Below are 19,597 nucleotides of genomic sequence, written 5' to 3'. Positions count from 1 at the left end.
CCGGTCTAGATCGTTGTCTTTCGCGAAACAATAAGGTCTCAACCGTAGGACTTTGGCGGGTCATGTATATTTATACCATTGAAGTAAATGGTACTGACTACAATCATTTGTCCCTTGAGATAAGCCTGCAAAGAGAAAAGTCGAGGTACAAAGATTTTAACCTGTGTAGAAGATTTTCCAAATTTTCTCTTTTTATAAAATGGGCAAAGAAACACACCTCAATAATAACGGATGATACGAGCCAGCAACTTGATTCCTTCCAAGAAAGATAAACCTATCAGGCAGATTATAACTCCAATGTAGGTGATTGAAACATCATTAATGATAAATGATATCTTGCCTGAACTTCAAATGTTGGAGCCTGTACATAAAATACATGCAAAATAAAATAAAATTACATTGATAGACATCTGTTACAAAATATTAACATAATGATTTTCTTTTCAAGTTAAGTGATCCCATGATAGCTCAGTGGTAAGCACCTCTACACACACCAAATGGTTATGAGTTGCTCGCATCAGGAAAAATTATTGATAAATAATAAAACAGGCAACCCATAATGGACTAGTACTAGCTAGTCACATGTTTTGCCACACAATATTCCCACATGCACAGTCTCTACTCATACCTAGTTTAACACACTTGTTATGGCTGAGATTAACTAGTGCCGAAAAAGTCGGAACACCATAAGCTATAAAAGGCTATGTATTTTAACATGTTACAGACCATGAACCCACACAGAATACAGTCAATGTTATAGGATACGTAAAATGTAATATAACCAAGTACCTCATTTGGAGTTACTCTCTTCTCACCAGCAGCAACTAAGGTTTTGATGTCCAGATCAGCACCAAATCCTGTTTAACGTTTATGTAAGCAATGTCTCCAAGAAAGATAGAATGCAAGAAGCGGAACAGAGAGAAGATTTTTAAAATTTACTCTGCGATGCAGTAATTGAGCAGGACGGACAAAACCAGGGGATGAAGAAGAAAGCATTGAAGAAGCGCTAACGGTACTTGGTGGCTGTATGTAATCAAACTGTTAACCAACGAAAATCCTCTTTAATCTGGGAATTTGAGAAATCTGATAGAGTTAAATAAAAATATACATATATATCCCCACGTGCTCTTGGGATTGTGACCTCTGCCTCAGTCAGATTCAAAGCCTCTCTTCCTTACCGCAGAACAAATGCCCTGTGGTTAAAATGAAAAGAGGATTATTGGCTTACTTTTTAAACAGCAGATGCTTCAGAAGTTGATAACTTTGAAGTTTGTCCGACATACAATAAAGGTTGTTTGGTATCCGTTCATAAAGCCACATGAGGTCTAAGGGAATCATCCAAATAGACTTCATGTAACTTAAAACAAGCAAATGAGGTTGATTTAATCAGACTTACAGAAGGCTTCAGACCTGCACATGATCTCAACACCGACTCAACAAGCTTCTCGATTTCCGACGCGGATCTGATGAACCCCGGTTCAAAAGTTGTATCTAGGATTCTGTTTCATTTTTAGCTACAAAAAAACCAATCAGAATTTACTTAAAACAAGAAAGCAAGAAAAATGAAGGGTGTTTAAAGAACGAACCTTGATTAGCTCGATGTGTGTTATGAAAAGACCCCAGGGATGAGGCCGGTTGAAGATCAGGCACTCCAAAAGAAGTCTTGTGATTTGTTCTTTGATGATTTCCTGCTGAAAATTACACATACCCTTTAAATGCAAAGAGAAACAGCAGTTTAGTGACCAGAATTTACTGAGTATAATAATACTAAACTGATTTGACTCAGCAAACAAGTGTAGAAGGAAGCAAGTAAAATGAAGCGTTTGAGGCTGGTTGACGATCAGGCGCTCCAACAGAACTCTTTTGATTTGTTCTTGGATGATTTCCTGTTTACATTGAAAATTACACTCTTGTGATTTGGCCAGATCTGTTGGAGAGGAAAGACAACAATGTCGTGACTCCTGATATTTTTCCAAGAGTATTTGACGCACAAAATAAGTCCCACGTTGGAACGTGTCGCATATCTTGTGATACTCACCCACATCGGCTTTCATCTAAAAAAAAAAAAAACAATGATCAAAGTAATGTACCGAAGAAAAAGAAGAAGCTGAAGAACGAAAGTGAGAGTATTCAAATTCCCGGTTACAACCGAAAACTCTCCTACCGGCCCTACCGATTTTCCACGGAGAATCGCGCTCTCCACCAGCGCTTTTAGCCCCGATCACCGCCGCTGAAGCCCCAAAACAAAAAAATCCGTATACCAGATCCAAAAAAGTCAAATTTCACCGAAAACTATCCACGACATAAACAAAGAATTTATTTTCCATAAATACAGAAAATGATTATATCGGCACACATGGGAATGAATTACGATGCCAGTTTTCCTTGAAAACTTGTAAGAAAAGGAAACGCTTCGTAATCAAGATTCTGACCTGAGAGAGCTCTCGGAACACGGAATCGGCATTTGCATCGCCGAGACTCTGAAACAGGAAGCGGATCTGGTTCGCGGTGGTCGAAGAGAGTACCGGCATCGTGATGGAAAACCAGAGCGCTAGGGTTTCGACCAGAGATGGGTGGCGCGTGATTTATAGCGTCGGCGAGTGGGAGATTCGAAAGCGATTGGGATTTCAAAATGAAGGACTGAAATATCGCAAATCTCGCGGTCGTTCCATACTTCAAAATTTGAGGGGTATGTTTGGTTATCAACTCAGTTTTTGAGTTTTCAAGAAGTCAAAATAGGAAACAAAACTGGAAAATGTGTTTGAAAAGGTGTTTTCGGAAAAAAAATTTAAAAAATTTTGAAGTTGTTTTGTAAAAAAGTAAAGAAAACTGAAAACACGTAAAAGGTGTTTTTGGAAAAAAATTTCTTCTCTTCTCTCCTCTTTTTCCTCATCTTCTCTTTTCATTTTTTCAAAAACAAAAATAAAAACTGTACCAAACTTTTTTCAGTTTTTTCACTTTCTCAAAAACAAAAATGAAAACTGTACCAAACAGCTTTTTGAAAACAACTGCAAAATAATTTTTCAGTACAACTACAGAAATTAGAAAATAGAAAACAAAATTTTTTTGAGTTAACTACCAAACAACCCCGAGGGTATCTCGTCTCGTACCGTGGTATTCCGCGGTATTTGATGAATGTTCGGGGTATCTCGTACCGTGCGGTAAATCGCATTCCGCGGGATATATCTAAAAAAAAGTATTTCACGGAGTATTTAAACAAGAAATACAATTTGAAAAAATATTTTTTAATTTTCATGCGTACATAGATAAAACATAAATTTAAACAAAAAAGTTTCGCACGGGGTTTTCATTCATAATCATAGTTCATATATATACTAAAACTTAATAATTGTTTTAAAAGGTATTACAAATTAATATATATATATATATATATATATTAGATATATGTATATTAATAAAGTTAATAATACATTTCATATTAGATATATGTATATTTGTTTTGTTTACACATTAATATTTGTGTACAGCTTTTTGGCATATATATATATATATATATATATATATATATATATATATAATTTCGTATGTGGTTTGAGTTTGGCTGTAGAGAAATGTACACGTGAGCCACAGCGAAATTGGAATAAAAAATTGTGAGATAAAAGCAATCAATAACACTACACGCAAAGAGAATACACTTGAATGACATCACATCATTATCCAAGGATGAAACTTGTATCTGACACATTCATTTTGCAGTTTGTGGAGAAAAAAAGTCTCACATCGTTTGTGTAAACTGAGTTATTTTAGTTTTGGGCATTATAAATAAAGAAGGGAACTCTATAGCTTCAAATTGTAAATAGGTCCGCTGAAATAGATGGTCCAAATACCGTTTAAACTTTTTTAACGTGATTATTTTACTTTTTTTTATTTCTTGTCACGAGATTTTGATCAACTCGCACGGACAGCGCGAGAATATGCGAAATTTAACATATTGTTCGAGATATATTATCTCTCTCTCGCGTCACTGCGAGAAACGAGATCTCGCGCGAGATACCCCCATCTCGCGCGAGATTTCAATCCTTGTTCAAAATGTAATGGGTTTCGGAGAATCATTCGAGATCGTTGGGTGAGAAAGGGGTGAGGATAAATAGAAAGATATAAACAATTAGAACTTTTAAATTATAGTCTACCTATGTATTTATTTTAGGGAAATAGCTCATATTTCTCATACTTTCAAAATTGTCATTGGTTTCATAAAATTTTGTTCTTATGTGTTTGTTAATTCCAGATTTTTTCCAGTTATTCATCATCGGATTTGAATCATGGAATCGTTTGCCAAATCGGAGACATGTATTTTGTTTTGAGAAATTTCATTAATTGGATTTAATAAAACATTAAATATCAAGTGTAGACCCTAATGTTTTAAAATATCCGAAAATAGATTTTTGGACCCAAAATGGACAAATATGCCCTTGTGATTAATATTTGAAAACTTTCCCTCTTACTCTCTCTCTCACTCGCTAAACTCATCTCTCTAACTAAAAAAAAATTCTCGTAAGATTCCATGCAATATTCTACGACTCTGTACGATTCAATACGATATACTACGATTGCGTACGATAAACAAGCTTCAATCTCCGGCGGCGGTGATGCTAAGAAATCCCGAGCTCTCAAAACGGCGAAAAAGGTGAGTTTTTCAACTAATTTCTTGTTAAATCTCATCGAAAATAGTCATAATAGGTATTAGCACTTAGGATTTATCTGATTTGTGGTTATTTGAGCTGTTTTTTTTTTATCGGATTTAGAAAGTTATGGTTAAAAATTGGGGGCTGAAATACGATGAGAATCATGCATCGTACGATGTTGTACGATGAAATTCATAGATCTGTACGATGCGATACGATGTGATACGATGGTGTACAATGGGTTAATTTTTTTTAAAAAAAATTGTCGTACGATACCATACGATGTCGTACGATGCCATACAATGTCGTACGATGCTGTACGATGTTGTACAATGCTGTATGATAGTTTTTTTTTAAAAAAAAATTTCCATACGATGATATACGAGTCTGTACGATGCCATACGATGAAATATGATTCTGACCTAATTTTGTCGTTTTTTTAGGACAATTTGAACTACATATACAACGTCTCATTCCCGAGTCGTATCACCTACGGTGGGACGGGGATCATGAAGCTTGTACGAAGGAGATTCGATGAGCTCGGGATAAAAGATCGAATCCTCAAGACTCCGTTCGAGCAATTTTTTTCGGAGAGCGAGCTCGTTTTCTCACCGGTCCTCATACATATTTTGCTTCAGAAGAAGATCGAGGCGACGGTACGGGGGGAGATACATTTTGATATCGGAGGCAAACGAGTAAGATTTGGACGCCTCGAGTACGCACTCATCTCGGGGATGAGTTATGAAGACGGTCCCACTAAAGCCGAACAAGACGAGCGAAACAGCGACCGACTGATCACAGACTACTTGAACGGCGTCTTCGGAAGCAAGTTGAGCGCGTTGATCAACGCGTTCACCATATGTCAGAGCCATGACGACGCGTTCAAGCTCGGGCTGCTCGTATTTGTGTATGGGTATCTTCTGGGACAATCGGCCAACAAAGTCATCGAGGAAAGGTGCCAGAAATTTCTATACATCGTAGAAGACCTCCCCTTCTTCTTCAAGATGCCTTGGGGAAATTTGAGTTGGGTGGAGACGTATTCCAGCCTCTCGGTGAACCTAAGGCATTATCACGAGACGCTGCAGAAGAAGTTGAAGGACAAGCCGGACATGGCACATAAAGAGGCCAAGTACACATTGACGGGTAATCTTCATACCCTTCATTACTGGGCGTACGAGGCTATCCCAGAGATCGGGATGAGGGGATTCGTGTACCCAAGATGCGCTCGTGGTCTAGTAATGTGGTCATCATGGGCAAAGACATCGAGGCCGTCCTGAATAAAAAAACGGTAACTTTTTATTATTTAACGTTTATTAAATGTATTTTACATTATTTTGGAATATTAATAATTGTTTTTGGTTTTGTAGGTGGGTGTTCTTCAAATGCTGAGACCAAGGGCAGCAGAGAGAATTTTTCACTCTCCTCGAGACACAGACGAGCAAATGTGTGTATCCCATAGACGTCGAGGGAGAAGACACGACAGAGCCGCGAGATATCGAAGAAGAAATAGATCGAGTCGCGACTGTTGCAGAAGATGTCATCGTCAGAGACTCCGACGACGAACACGTGTCAGACACTCCCGGTGTTCGTCTTGGTAGTCCGACCACTCCCGCAATGGGATCGAGGCCCACACCGACCACTCCCGCAATGGGATCGAGGCCCACACCGACCCCTCGCGCCGACATTCCCGAGCCCTTTGTCCTAACACGGGAAATGTGGGAAGAAATGCGAGCATCCCAAGAACAACTGATGCAATCACAAGGGATGGTCTTACACGCTCTTAGCACGAGCGGGCGTAGAATCGCGCGCATCAGACAAAGCCAGGTTAGATTTAAATCAAGTTATGTTTAAGTTTAAATTTCATTTTAGAGTTAAGTTTAAATATAATTTAACGTTTTAAAGTTAAGTTTAAATTTCATTTTAGTTTAACTTTAATTTAACGTTTTAGAATCATTATTTGCCCAATATAATATAAACATATTAGAATCATTCATGTACATATTAGAGCTTTTCTTTCAACTACTACGAAAAAATGAGGAACTTCACTCATCTTTGATGCCCCAAAGCAAAGACTGGAGAGCCTCCGTTGTTATGGTTTAGAATCAGAATCATAGTCGGACTCGGAGAATCACTCATCTTTAATTTAACGTTTTAGAGTTAAGCTTAAATTTAATTTAACGTTTTAGAGTTAAGTTTAAATTTCATATTAAATTTAATTTAACGTTTAAGAGTTAAGTTTAAATATAATTTAGCGTTTTAGAGTTTAGGGTTAAATTTATATTTTATTTATAGTTTTTGTGACAAGTTTAAATTTCGTGACATATTTTGTTACTTTGACTTGCAGCTTGATATGTGGAAGAGGCTTAACATTTTGTTCGAGGACCAAACGGGCTTGCCTGGGGGTGAGATTCTCACGACCCAAGCTGATGGTCGTCGTAGATGCCGGACCCCTCCTCCTCCTCCTTCGACGGCTGGTCAAAAGCCGGCGTCTTCATCGCACGAGCTGTCTTCTTCGCATCGCGAGTCGTCGAAGAAGCCGTCTTCTACGCATCGCGAGTCGTCGAAGCGATCGGAGATCAGGCCGATGACTTCGCCGAGGTTGTCGACGTCTTCGTCGAGTCCTCGTAGAGAAGACATTTTGGATAAGCAACGCTGGCTCACAACTCCGCTTAAAAGGAAAAGCGACAAGGCACAACTTACTCCGCCACGTCCAGATCGGCAAGTGCGACAGAAGTCATCGCGTTGGACCGATTTCACTGATCCGACGAGGCTCAAGTATTCAGAAAAGCCGATCCCCAAGTTCAGCCCGTTGAAGGACACGAGGCTAAAGGAGTTTAATAATTTCGTTATGTGGTTGCGGACAAAGAAGTGGGACGGCAAGTTCATGGAGTCTACTCGCCTGAAGACGTGCGACGGAGACACGAATTTCTTCGACACGATATCGACAGAAACCAGATGGCTACATGATTCGGTACGTTATTTATTATATTTTGCATTCCCTATTAATTTAAAATAATGCTATATGTTTATTATGTCTCGGCATATTGATGCTATAATTCACATGATTCGGGCTCGCCAACGAGCTCTCGACGGATATCGGCAAGACGTCCGAATCATGGATTGTCGGTGAGTCCAACACGTGTACGACCAATTCACAAAGGAAGAAGTGAACACCAAGAAGGCCATCGAGCTGGGGGCAGAGCCCGAACCCGTGGATTGGGACATGAGGGCAACTATTACCCCGATGACTAGGTATAGGGACACCGATTTTTTGCCTTAGGATGGTGCTCGCGAGATCCTGTTCGTCGTGAACTTCTAGAACCTTCATTGGTTCACATTTCGGATCGACATCGAGGCCTGGACCATTACCGTCCTCGATTGCCGAAAGGATCTCATGCAGTCATCGAATAATCAAAAAGACTTCACAGAGATGATGGAGGTACGTAAAATGTTATGTTATTCACAATTATTACCCTTATTTGTGGTTAATTAAATTATAAGGGTTACTTAACATTGTTAAAATGTTTATTATTCATACTTGGACTCGAGCATTTGCTAGGATTGTGGTCATAGGTGGTTTCTTCAAGAACCATCCCCACTCTTACCGAGAGAGTGAGCACGGTGAAATTAAGTTCACTAACCCGACGTGGCTCGTCGATCAAAATGTCCCACAGTGTGCATATAGGTAAACATGTTTACATTTTTTGTTATAAGTTATTTAAAAAAAGTTTTTTTAACTAGTTAATTGAACTTTTTTTTAAAAAAGTTATTTTTCAAGTATGTTTGTTTTTTTGACAAGATTTTTTACAAGTTAGTTTTTTTTACAAGTTATTTTTAAAAAGTTTTTTTAACAAGTTTATTGAACTTTTTTTTGACAAGTTTTAAACAAGTTTGTTTTTTACTACTTAATTGAACTTTTTGACAAGGTTTAAACAAGTTTGTTTTTATTGACAGGTTATTTTAGAAGTTTTTTTTTTTTTTTTTTTTTTACAAGTTATGATATTCAACTTTTTTTTTAAAGTTATTTTACAAGTTTGTTTATTTTTTTGACAAGATTTTTTACAAGTTATTTTAAAAAAGTTTTTTTGACTAGTTAATTGAACTTTTTTTGACAAGTTTTAAACAATTTTGTTTTTATTGACAAGTTATTTTAAAAAAGTTATTTTTGACAAGTTTGTTTTTATTTTACAACTTTTTTTAGGCACGTTTTTTGACAAGTTTGACAAATTCTTTTACTTATTTTTGTGTTGTAGTGGTGATTGCGGGATGTTCGCAGTGAAGTATGTCGAGCACATAGTACTGAACGAATCATTTGACACTCTTCAAAGTGTCAATATGAGAACGTTCAGGAAGAAATGGTCCGTGGACTTATTCTACAACCACCTTATCTCGTGATTTTGTATTTTCGGATGTTTTTTGTTTTATCTTTTTGGTTTTGTATGTAATCGTACCTTATAAACATATTATCGAGATGGTTTGTTGACTATTGATTGAATGTGTTTTTATTGTACCTTATAAACATGTTTAGAACTCGAATAAAATAGTAGGCATAATCGCACGATCCATTTGACAACTCAAGTCGTAAAACTCAAACGTTAGAGCCACCGCTACTACTTCCCTTGCAATACAATAATTCATGATGTGACGAGAAGAGAAATAGATAATTAACCGAAACCTTGAAACTTAATGCTTTCCAGAGTTGAATCGAAAAAAGGTCCATGAGACGGATGACACTCCATTAAACAAAATAAACAAGTCACTCAAATAAACGTTAAAGTTTTAAACTTAAAAATAAAAATAACACCATGTCTAAAGTTTTAATCCCTCCAAGTGCATGTTTTTCTGTTATGTCCCCTACCACCATATTTCCCGCATTTTCGCTGGATAATTTTCGCCTTGAGATGGGTATCGATTAATCCTTCTTCTTCCTTGTTTACTTTTCTTTGGTCGACCGGCTTGCTTCCTTGTAACGGGTTCCGAAACTTTCATGTTTTTTTATCTCATCCGGGACATCCCATTGATCTTCATTGCCAACCGGATATATGTCTTCCTTGTACATCTCAATCCATGTCTCCTTCAAATAAAAGTCACTACATAACGAGTACACGTCCACGCTTCGATGTTGGGCTGCTGCGATAGAATGCTCGCACGAGATATTCAATTGTTGTGGTAGTCCGTAAGTGCATGTCTTCGCCATAAGGTCTACATCGAAATCACCTCTTGCGTCTTTGACATGACATTCATATAGACCAAGCCCGTACGCATTGACGAACTGTGCCTTATTATTTAGCTGTGCGAGATCATTTTGCCACGTTGGTGTCAATTTTGTGTTCAACTTGTGCGCTATCTCTCTTAGATGCTTTCAGCAGTTATCCGCTCCGCACTTGGCTACCCAGCGTTTACCGTGGGCACGATAACTGGTACACCAGCTCGTTCGAAAAACCAAGTTTGGAGTGTGAATCGAATAAACTCGAGCAACGTCGTAATGGGAAACGTCCTAGCATTCCTTGTTTTGTTGTTGAAGCTTTCTGCGTTGTTGCTCGTCATTAGGTCGTACCTATATAAAACCAACGACGTTTATATAATCAACGACATTAAAAATTAAGTACAAAATAAGTTCTAGACTGTTACCGTTTTTCAGGAAAGAAAGCTCTGGTCCACCGATCGACACCAACTTCTTCGAGATACTTTGCCATCTCGACATCCTTACGTCTCAACTGTCTAAAATTAACATCTCATTTTCCAGGCGTAAGAAACATCGTAAAGTTCAAAGCGACAATGGTCTGTCTTGAACTTGTGTTGAACATTCAGTTGTAAATGATGGTAACATGCTCCGTGAGGGATACCAGGAAACACAACCTCGACACCATGTATGATGCTAACGTCGCGATCGGATATGAACGCCAAATTAGGTACGTTGTGACGACCCGACTTTTCGGACCGTCTTACTTATCTTACTTTTTAAACTTTAGAAAATTCTTTAGAAAACTTGGAGGAATTTTTTTTTTAAAACACATCGAATCAAGGCGAACTAATATTTTGAAGATCTTAAAAAGAAACAAAGGGATTTAAGAAAAATATGAAGATTGCATATTGAACACTTCATGAGAAGTACTTAACCAAAATTGAAAATACGAACTTAAAACCAAACATAGCAGCAAAAATATTAAAACATAATCCGTAATCTAAATCTCAACCAAATTAGAAAACTCTTTGAAACTTCGAAGTAAATAAAAATAAAAACCTTTAAAAATTATTTCTTAAAACTCGTAGCGGAAGACTTATTTCTTAATAACGAAAACAAAACTTTAAACCTTATTTCTTAATAACTTGTAGGGAAGACTTAATTCGTGAATGGAAACCATGACCCAACCCTCTCACTATCGACGCCGCTAGTCCGCCCTGCTCAGTTCCTTGTAAGATGTTTACCTACAACACAGACGTATATTTTTTTTCGAAGAGATGAGCTTACGCTCAGCGAGAATAATATAAAGCTCACAAAATAAAATAATGCAATGCATGAACCGGTTATTAGTATTTTAAACTAATTGATGACTTGATCTTTCTTTTCTTGTTTCTATCAACTTTTAGTTCGGGGTGCCCCTAGGGTAGTCATACCTATTTCAGTGATCACTTTAGAGACGAAGATATGTGGTTGCAAGGTCCCACACTTCGCTCTATCTTATAAACATATTAGGGCCTCGGCCCGAGAAATTTCCCCATTTGGGCCCGTAAGTCGGCTCGAAAAATTCTCCTTAATACCTCCGTAGCTCGAGGCGGTACGACTCCCTTGCTTATCTTTATCTTTTCACTTTTTTATTTTCGTGACATGCATGAAAGACGTATGACATAAAATATACATGATAACATGACTAGAGATAAAAACATGATATAGGTATTCTAATTTATAACATATCATCACATAACATACCATACCATATCATATCATTCACATAACTTACCATACCATATCATATCATAAACTCATCATATCATAACGTATCATTCATAATTTATCATATCATATCATACCATACATATGTCAACAATCACATAATAACAATAAAAAAAAATTATTAACTCATTCAGATCATATACTTATCGTATTTTATTTTGAACTAATCTGTGTTGCAGTGAGATTATTCTCACCTGGATATCGGAAGTTACGATCGTAGATCGTCGAAGGAAAATGACGCTCAAAACGACTTGGAACCTAATCGAGATAAAAGACTTCTGGGATCAACTTAGGAAAAGGTTCAAGACAAACTTTTGGTTCTGGAAATTTTCAGAAACGACTTTCAAAGTGAAATTACCAAAATACCCTTGGCTATTAGGGTTTCGGTGAAAAACTAAAACTCTGAGAAAACTTTTGTAAAAATTCCAGTACGTATAAAATATAATTTTGATCACTTTTTGTAAAGGAACCACGGTCAAAAACAATTTGTAACTATTTATTAAAAATAAAATAAGATGCAACAATTTGACTAAAAAAAACTTGTAAAAACCAATCTGCGCATCATTTCCAAAATTCTTATACCGTAAAACTTTTTTTTATTGACACTTAAAATAAATTACATATTTAGAAAAACAACACATAGTACTAAACATTGCAAAAACTTTCGAATAAAAATAATTAACGAACAATTCACAATAACTGTCTAAAAAAAAAATTCTAAAATTTGATCAAAACTGTAAAACTGGTACGCGCACTAATCGGACTTTATTCAGAAAATATTTTTTTGTTTGATAAAAATATTATTCAGTTGAACATTTAAACAGAATACATCTAGATCTAACATTTCCAAGAAGAAATAACGCAAAATAATAAATATTAAAACCGTAGTAAGCGTATTAAAACGATTTTGATAGACAGACTACTAAGAACGAAAAGATAAACATCATAGTGGGAATGCCTTTTTTTTTAATCTCGTGGGAATACCTTGATGATAGAGGATCGGAATTTGATTTCTAATTGATTTAGTCTCTGAACGATGATAATTTTTTTTTTTAGAGAGAAAGAGGAGGAAATATGGAGAAGGAGTAAGGGATAAAGGGGAAAGGGAGAGAGAGCTGCAACGGCTCGGAGAAAAAGAAATGCATCTGAAAACGCTGAAGATTTGTATATATCTTAACCCTAATTGGATTTTTTTTTTAACCTACGTTGTTTTTTTTTTTTATTAAAAAAAAACTCTAAGGAATCGGTCATTATTAACCGACTAAAGTTGACGTGATATTCTCTACGCAAAACATCTCTATGTATACAAATACGTGCACACACATTACGTACTTAACGCTAACCAACCAATATATACAGATATGTAAAATTTCAAATTGTGTATAAAATATTCTATACGTATATATCACCCGCACACAATTACTGATTATGTATATATATAATTCTATGTTTTACATACAATATATACTCATAAATATTATTATAAAGGTTACAAAACTTCACTCAAATGTATATATGTGCTTATATACTTAACATATATGTATATATCTCTTACCATATATACGTACCAAATATATATATATATATATATATATATATATATATATATATATATATATAAACAAAGCAATTGAATAACTTTAAATCTCCTATAAAACTCAACAAATAAAATTATTAATATCTTATAATTTGTATGCCAAAAAGTATATTAAAATTCAAAAACACTCTAAAGCACATATAAAAATAAAACTTCAAAATCTACCATATAAATAAATCATTCAATACTACTTTATTTTTAAAAAAAATACTAACGTTATTCGAACACCAATATTTTAGCTTTCTAATTAAGCTTAAAATTTGGGATTTCACAATCTCTCATACTTATTAGAATTTTCGTCCCGAAAATTAACTAAAAAGCCAAGAAGAAACGTAAAAACTCTTACTTGGACATAGTAAAACTCTCTAAAAAGATCGGGATATTGCGATCTCACGTCGTCTTCCCGTTCTCAAGATGGTATAAAAAAAATTCATCACCAAGAGGATGAAATTGAACCTTAACTCCTAACCCCAAATTATTATTGGTACTATTTTTCCGAGGCTGATAATAATAAACATATCATCAGATGATAAAGCCGTGCATAAAGCATAAAACTTTTCTAGTTCTCTCTAGACTATAGCTGATTTTTTTTTCCAACACCAACAAAAAAAAAAGGAGTGAGTAGCACTAGAGTCAAACAATACAAAGACGTCATAACGGACCTGCTACTATATCCGAGGTTCTGGCTAAGGCATCGACATTGGTGTAGACATAGATGCGACCTTGAGGTGACTGTGGTGTCTGAGTTTCTGGTGGTGCTTCTATTCGGCCCTGAAAAATCTGTTGCCCTTCAATTTCAGCTTGAATGAAGTTAAGTCGCCTATTCTGATTGTTTTGCTCAAAGTTCTGCTTCGGACAATCTTTAAGTAAGTGTCTTGGCTGACCGCATTTGTAACACAGTATACAGCCCATCTTACATTCTCCTGGGTGCATCCTCCCACATATGTTGCACTTCGAAAATGACTTATTTTCCATCTTGACTTTGTAATTTGCATTACCACTATTTTCAGGATGGCTCTTCTTCTTCCCGTTTTCATTATCGAGATATTGCATTTTGTCGACTTGGTTGTTGAATAGAGGCTGATCGGACTTCTTATTGTTGCATATTCCTCTACTTTGTGTCTTCTCTTCCTTCCGTGCCTTGATGTACTGGTATCGCTCTTCCTTCACTTGAACCAAATGGTATTCAGCACGCATTGCACGTTCGAGACAGTCCGCAACAGCGCATGGTGAATGACTTCCACTATCGATAGCTAGAGCCAGTTACGGTCGGAACATTCCCATCATCCTTCGAACTCTTTCTGACTCGGTCGGAACCAGGTGAGAGAATAATCTTGCCAGCTGGTTGAACTTTCTCACAGCTTCAGTCACAGTCATCGTGCCTTGCTTTAACTCTGTAAACTCCTTTTGTTGAGTGTTCATCACGCGCATGTTGAAATACTTACTGCTGAACTCCTCGATGAAGTCGTCCAAAGACATAGCGCGTGTGTCTCTTCTAGCTGCTACTGTCTCCCACCAGTATCGTACATCCTTCTTCAGAACAAAAGACGCGCATATGACCTTCTCAATTTCCGAGATATTCATGAAGTTGAAGATCTTCTTCGTCTCTGACATCCACTCATCAGCCACTAAAGGATCAGACGATCCTTCAAAATCTGGAGCTCTCATCCTCCTGAACCTTTCGAAAAGATCATCAGCCACAACAACTTGGCCCATCTGAGGTACGCCTTGAGGAGGTTCTGGTGGTGCTTGTTGATCATCTCCCACATTTCCATTCACTTGGGGGAGGTGGTTCCTCAACTCTTGTATCTCCGCTTCTTGAGCTTCGATACATTGCAATAATGCAGTAACGAGCACCGCAAGATCTGGTTGGGCCGCTGGCTAAGGTCCGGGGGCTAGACCGTTGGGATTCTCTGCTGCTCCCTGTTGTTCGGGAAACGGAGCGGCATGATGAGCATCTTGTATTGGGACATCAGTGGTAACTCTGCCTCTTCCTCTACCCCAGCCTCGTGGCCTACCTCTACCTTGTCCACGAGTAGCTTGAACGTTTTCCATCTAAGTAAAAAAAATACGACTATGATAAATTAAGAAAAAAAATACTAACTTACTTGAGTAAGGGGTAGCCGTGCGATCGAATAGCGAAAGGGGTCATAGGTTCGTTGCTCTGATACCAACTGTGACGACCCGACTTTTCGGACCGTCTTACTTATCTTACTTTTTAAACTTTAGAAAATTCTTTAGAAAACTTGGAGGAATTTTTTTTTTAAAACACATCGAATCAAGGCGAACTAATATTTTGAAGATCTTAAAAAGAAACAAAGGGATTTAAGAAAAATATGAAGATTGCATATTGAACACTTCATGAGAAGTACTTAACCAAAATTGAAAATACGAACTTAAAACCAAACATAGCAGCAAAAATATTAAAACATAATCCGTAATCTAAATCTCAACCAAATTAGAAAACTCTTTGAAACTTCGAAGTAAATAAAAATAAAAACCTTTAAAAATTATTTCTTAAAACTCGTAGCGGAAGACTTATTTCTTAATAACGAAAACAAAACTTTAAACCTTATTTCTTAATAACTTGTAGGGAAGACTTAATTCGTGAATGGAAACCATGACCCAACCCTCTCACTATCGACGCCGCTAGTCCGCCCTGCTCAATTCCTTGTAAGATGTTTACCTACAACACAGACGTATATTTTTTTTCGAAGAGATGAGCTTACGCTCAGCGAGAATAATATAAAGCTCACAAAATAAAATAATGCAATGCATGAACCGGTTATTAGTATTTTAAACTAATTGATGACTTGATCTTTCTTTTCTTGTTTCTATCAACTTTTAGTTCGGGGTGCCCCTAGGGTAGTCATACCTATTTCAGTGATCACTTTAGAGACGAAGATATGTGGTTGCAAGGTCCCACACTTCGCTCTATCTTATAAACATATTAGGGCCTCGGCCCGAGAAATTTCCCCATTTGGGCCCGTAAGTCGGCTCGAAAAATTCTCCTTAATACCTCCGTAGCTCGAGGCGGTACGACTCCCTTGCTTATCTTTATCTTTTCACTTTTTTATTTTCGTGACATGCATGAAAGACGTATGACATAAAATATACATGATAACATGACTAGAGATAAAAACATGATATAGGTATTCTAATTTATAACATATCATCACATAACATACCATACCATATCATATCATTCACATAACTTACCATACCATATCATATCATAAACTCATCATATCATAACGTATCATTCATAATTTATCATATCATATCATACCATACATATGTCAACAATCACATAATAACAATAAAAAAAAATTATTAACTCATTCAGATCATATACTTATCGTATTTTATTTTGAACTAATCTGTGTTGCAGTGAGATTATTCTCACCTGGATATCGGAAGTTACGATCGTAGATCGTCGAAGGAAAATGACGCTCAAAACGACTTGGAACCTAATCGAGATAAAAGACTTCTGGGATCAACTTAGGAAAAGGTTCAAGACAAACTTTTGGTTCTGGAAATTTTCAGAAACGACTTTCAAAGTGAAATTACCAAAATACCCTTGGCTATTAGGGTTTCGGTGAAAAACTAAAACTCTGAGAAAACTTTTGTAAAAATTCCAGTACGTATAAAATATAATTTTGATCACTTTTTGTAAAGGAACCACGGTCAAAAACAATTTGTAACTATTTATTAAAAATAAAATAAGATGCAACAATTTGACTAAAAAAAACTTGTAAAAACCAATCTGCGCATCATTTCCAAAATTCTTATACCGTAAAACTTTTTTTTATTGACACTTAAAATAAATTACATATTTAGAAAAACAACACATAGTACTAAACATTGCAAAAACTTTCGAATAAAAATAATTAACGAACAATTCACAATAACTGTCTAAAAAAAAATTCTAAAATTTGATCAAAACTGTAAAACTGGTACGCGCACTAATCGGACTTTATTCAGAAAATATTTTTTTGTTTGATAAAAATATTATTCAGTTGAACATTTAAACAGAATACATCTAGATCTAACATTTCCAAGAAGAAATAACGCAAAATAATAAATATTAAAACCGTAGTAAGCGTATTAAAACGATTTTGATAGACAGACTACTAAGAACGAAAAGATAAACATCATAGTGGGAATGCCTTTTTTTTTTTAATCTCGTGGGAATACCTTGATGATAGAGGATCGGAATTTGATTTCTAATTGATTTAGTCTCTGAACGATGATAATTTTTTTTTTTTAGAGAGAAAGAGGAGGAAATATGGAGAAGGAGTAAGGGATAAAGGGGAAAGGGAGAGAGAGCTGCAACGGCTCGGAGAAAAAGAAATGCATCTGAAAACGCTGAAGATTTGTATATATCTTAACCCTAATTGGATTTTTTTTTTAACCTACGTTGTTTTTTTTTTATTAAAAAAAAACTCTAAGGAATCGGTCATTATTAACCGACTAAAGTTGACGTGATATTCTCTACGCAAAACATCTCTATGTATACAAATACGTGCACACACATTACGTACTTAACGCTAACCAACCAATATATACAGATATGTAAAATTTCAAATTGTGTATAAAATATTCTATACGTATATATCACCCGCACACAATTACTGATTATGTATATATATAATTCTATGTTTTACATACAATATATACTCATAAATATTATTATAAAGGTTACAAAACTTCACTCAAATGTATATATGTGCTTATATACTTAACATATATGTATATATCTCTTACCATATATACGTACCAAATATATATATATATATATATATATATATATATATATATATATATATATAAACAAAGCAATTGAATAACTTTAAATCTCCTATAAAACTCAACAAATAAAATTATTAATATCTTATAATTTGTATGCCAAAAAGTATATTAAAATTCAAAAACACTCTAAAGCACATATAAAAATAAAACTTCAAAATCTACCATATAAATAAATCATTCAATACTACTTTATTTTTTAAAAAAATACTAACGTTATTCGAACACCAATATTTTAGCTTTCTAATTAAGCTTAAAATTTGGGATTTCACATACGTCTTCACCGATAGCTTCTCGCAATCTTCTCAAAAACCAAATCCGAGAAGCATGACACTCGCTATCTACAACTCCAAATGCAAGTGGATATAATTGTGAATTCGCATCCATTGCAATTGCGCAAAGCAACTGTCCGCCGTATTTTGTCTTCAGAAATGCACCGTCCAATGCTATGACCGGCCGACATGCTTTGAAGCCTCTACGACACGCCCCAATGGAAAAGAAAGCATACTTGAATTTGTCACCATCTTGCACAAAGTCTGTTAACGTCCCAGGATTCTTTTGCTTCAACATGTACAGCCAAGACGGTAACTTCTGGTACGATTGTTCCGGCGTACCCCGCACGTACCCAAAAGCTTTCTCCCTGGATCTCCAAGCTCTCAAATACGATATGTTCACACCCCATCTTGTCTTCACTTCTTCCCTGACATTATGCGCCGAATACTCCGCCATAGAGTTAATTGAGTACTTGTCTTTAAATACGTGACCGATGACCCATGGTGCCGCTCCTCGATGGCCCTCTGTTCGAACAACATGCGCACATGAGTGTTTACCCTCGTACGACATAATCTCCCACATCTCAGACCACTGCACGACACCCCTCAACCTCTATGTGTATCTCTCGTCTTTGCATAGAACATACCATCTCTTTTTCGAAGAAGATTTCACTCTAAATTCGAAATTATGTTTCAACGCGTACATGTGGACATATTTCTTCAGTTCATGCTTGTTTTCAAACTGATGCCCAATATATATTTCTTCTGAGCTACCTGTTAGTTTCAAAGGTTAGTTAAACAATAGGTGGTTTCAGATTATACTTGAATCTCATTTGAATCCACTTAAATTACCTGTAGAAGAATGACTTGGATAATGACTCGGTTCTTCCTTCACAACATCATCGGAGGTGAACTCAGGTGCTTTCCATGAATAAGGAACGATAGGTGATTCGATCATCGGAGGCTCACGCTGACATTGACCCGATGGTTCACAATGACCCGTTGGTACTGTAAACGTTTCCACAAACTCTTCATATTCTTCTGCATTGGCGAATTCTTCAAATTCTTCACCTCTACCATTGTTATCTCCATCATATCTGTCACTATTCTCTTCATCACCTTCACCACCTTCGATTTAATCACCTTCGTATTCATCACCTTCGTCACTATTGTGTCTATCATATTCGTCACTGTTGTGATTACAATCTCTATCACGTCTGTATACTCCGTCACCGTTTTCGGCACCCTTGTACTCGTTAAACAAGTCCTCGTCACAGCCACTGTCTTTGTTTTCGATTATAGGATCATTTTGTTGATC

The 19,597-nt window shown here is 36.2% G+C and overlaps 1 long non-coding RNA gene across 9 annotated transcripts; it reads right to left on the bottom strand.

Moving 5' to 3' along the window:
* Positions 1-2,666, bottom strand: LOC149379264 (uncharacterized). 9 transcript variants are annotated; one of them, XR_016294107.1, is made up of 10 exons: positions 2,433-2,666; positions 2,174-2,230; positions 1,774-2,054; positions 1,587-1,688; positions 1,397-1,514; positions 1,123-1,193; positions 940-1,038; positions 790-857; positions 218-361; positions 1-125 (listed from the first exon to the last, which is right to left on the bottom strand). It is a non-coding gene; the product is annotated as an uncharacterized LOC149379264 (long non-coding RNA). The 9 variants fall into 9 exon arrangements; XR_016294103.1 differs by having other exon boundaries at positions 1,587-1,927; positions 2,039-2,054; XR_016294102.1 differs by having other exon boundaries at positions 1,587-1,886; positions 2,039-2,054.
* Positions 2,667-19,597: the final 16,931 nt, after the last annotated feature.

The sequence above is a fragment of the Urtica dioica genome, chromosome 12 (assembly GCF_054948205.1).
Source record: "Urtica dioica subsp. dioica isolate 48M chromosome 12, U.dioica_male_clone48M_v1_H2, whole genome shotgun sequence".
NCBI classification, from domain to species: Eukaryota; Viridiplantae; Streptophyta; class Magnoliopsida; order Rosales; family Urticaceae; genus Urtica; species Urtica dioica.
This window is presented reverse-complemented; position numbering and strand designations above follow the sequence as displayed.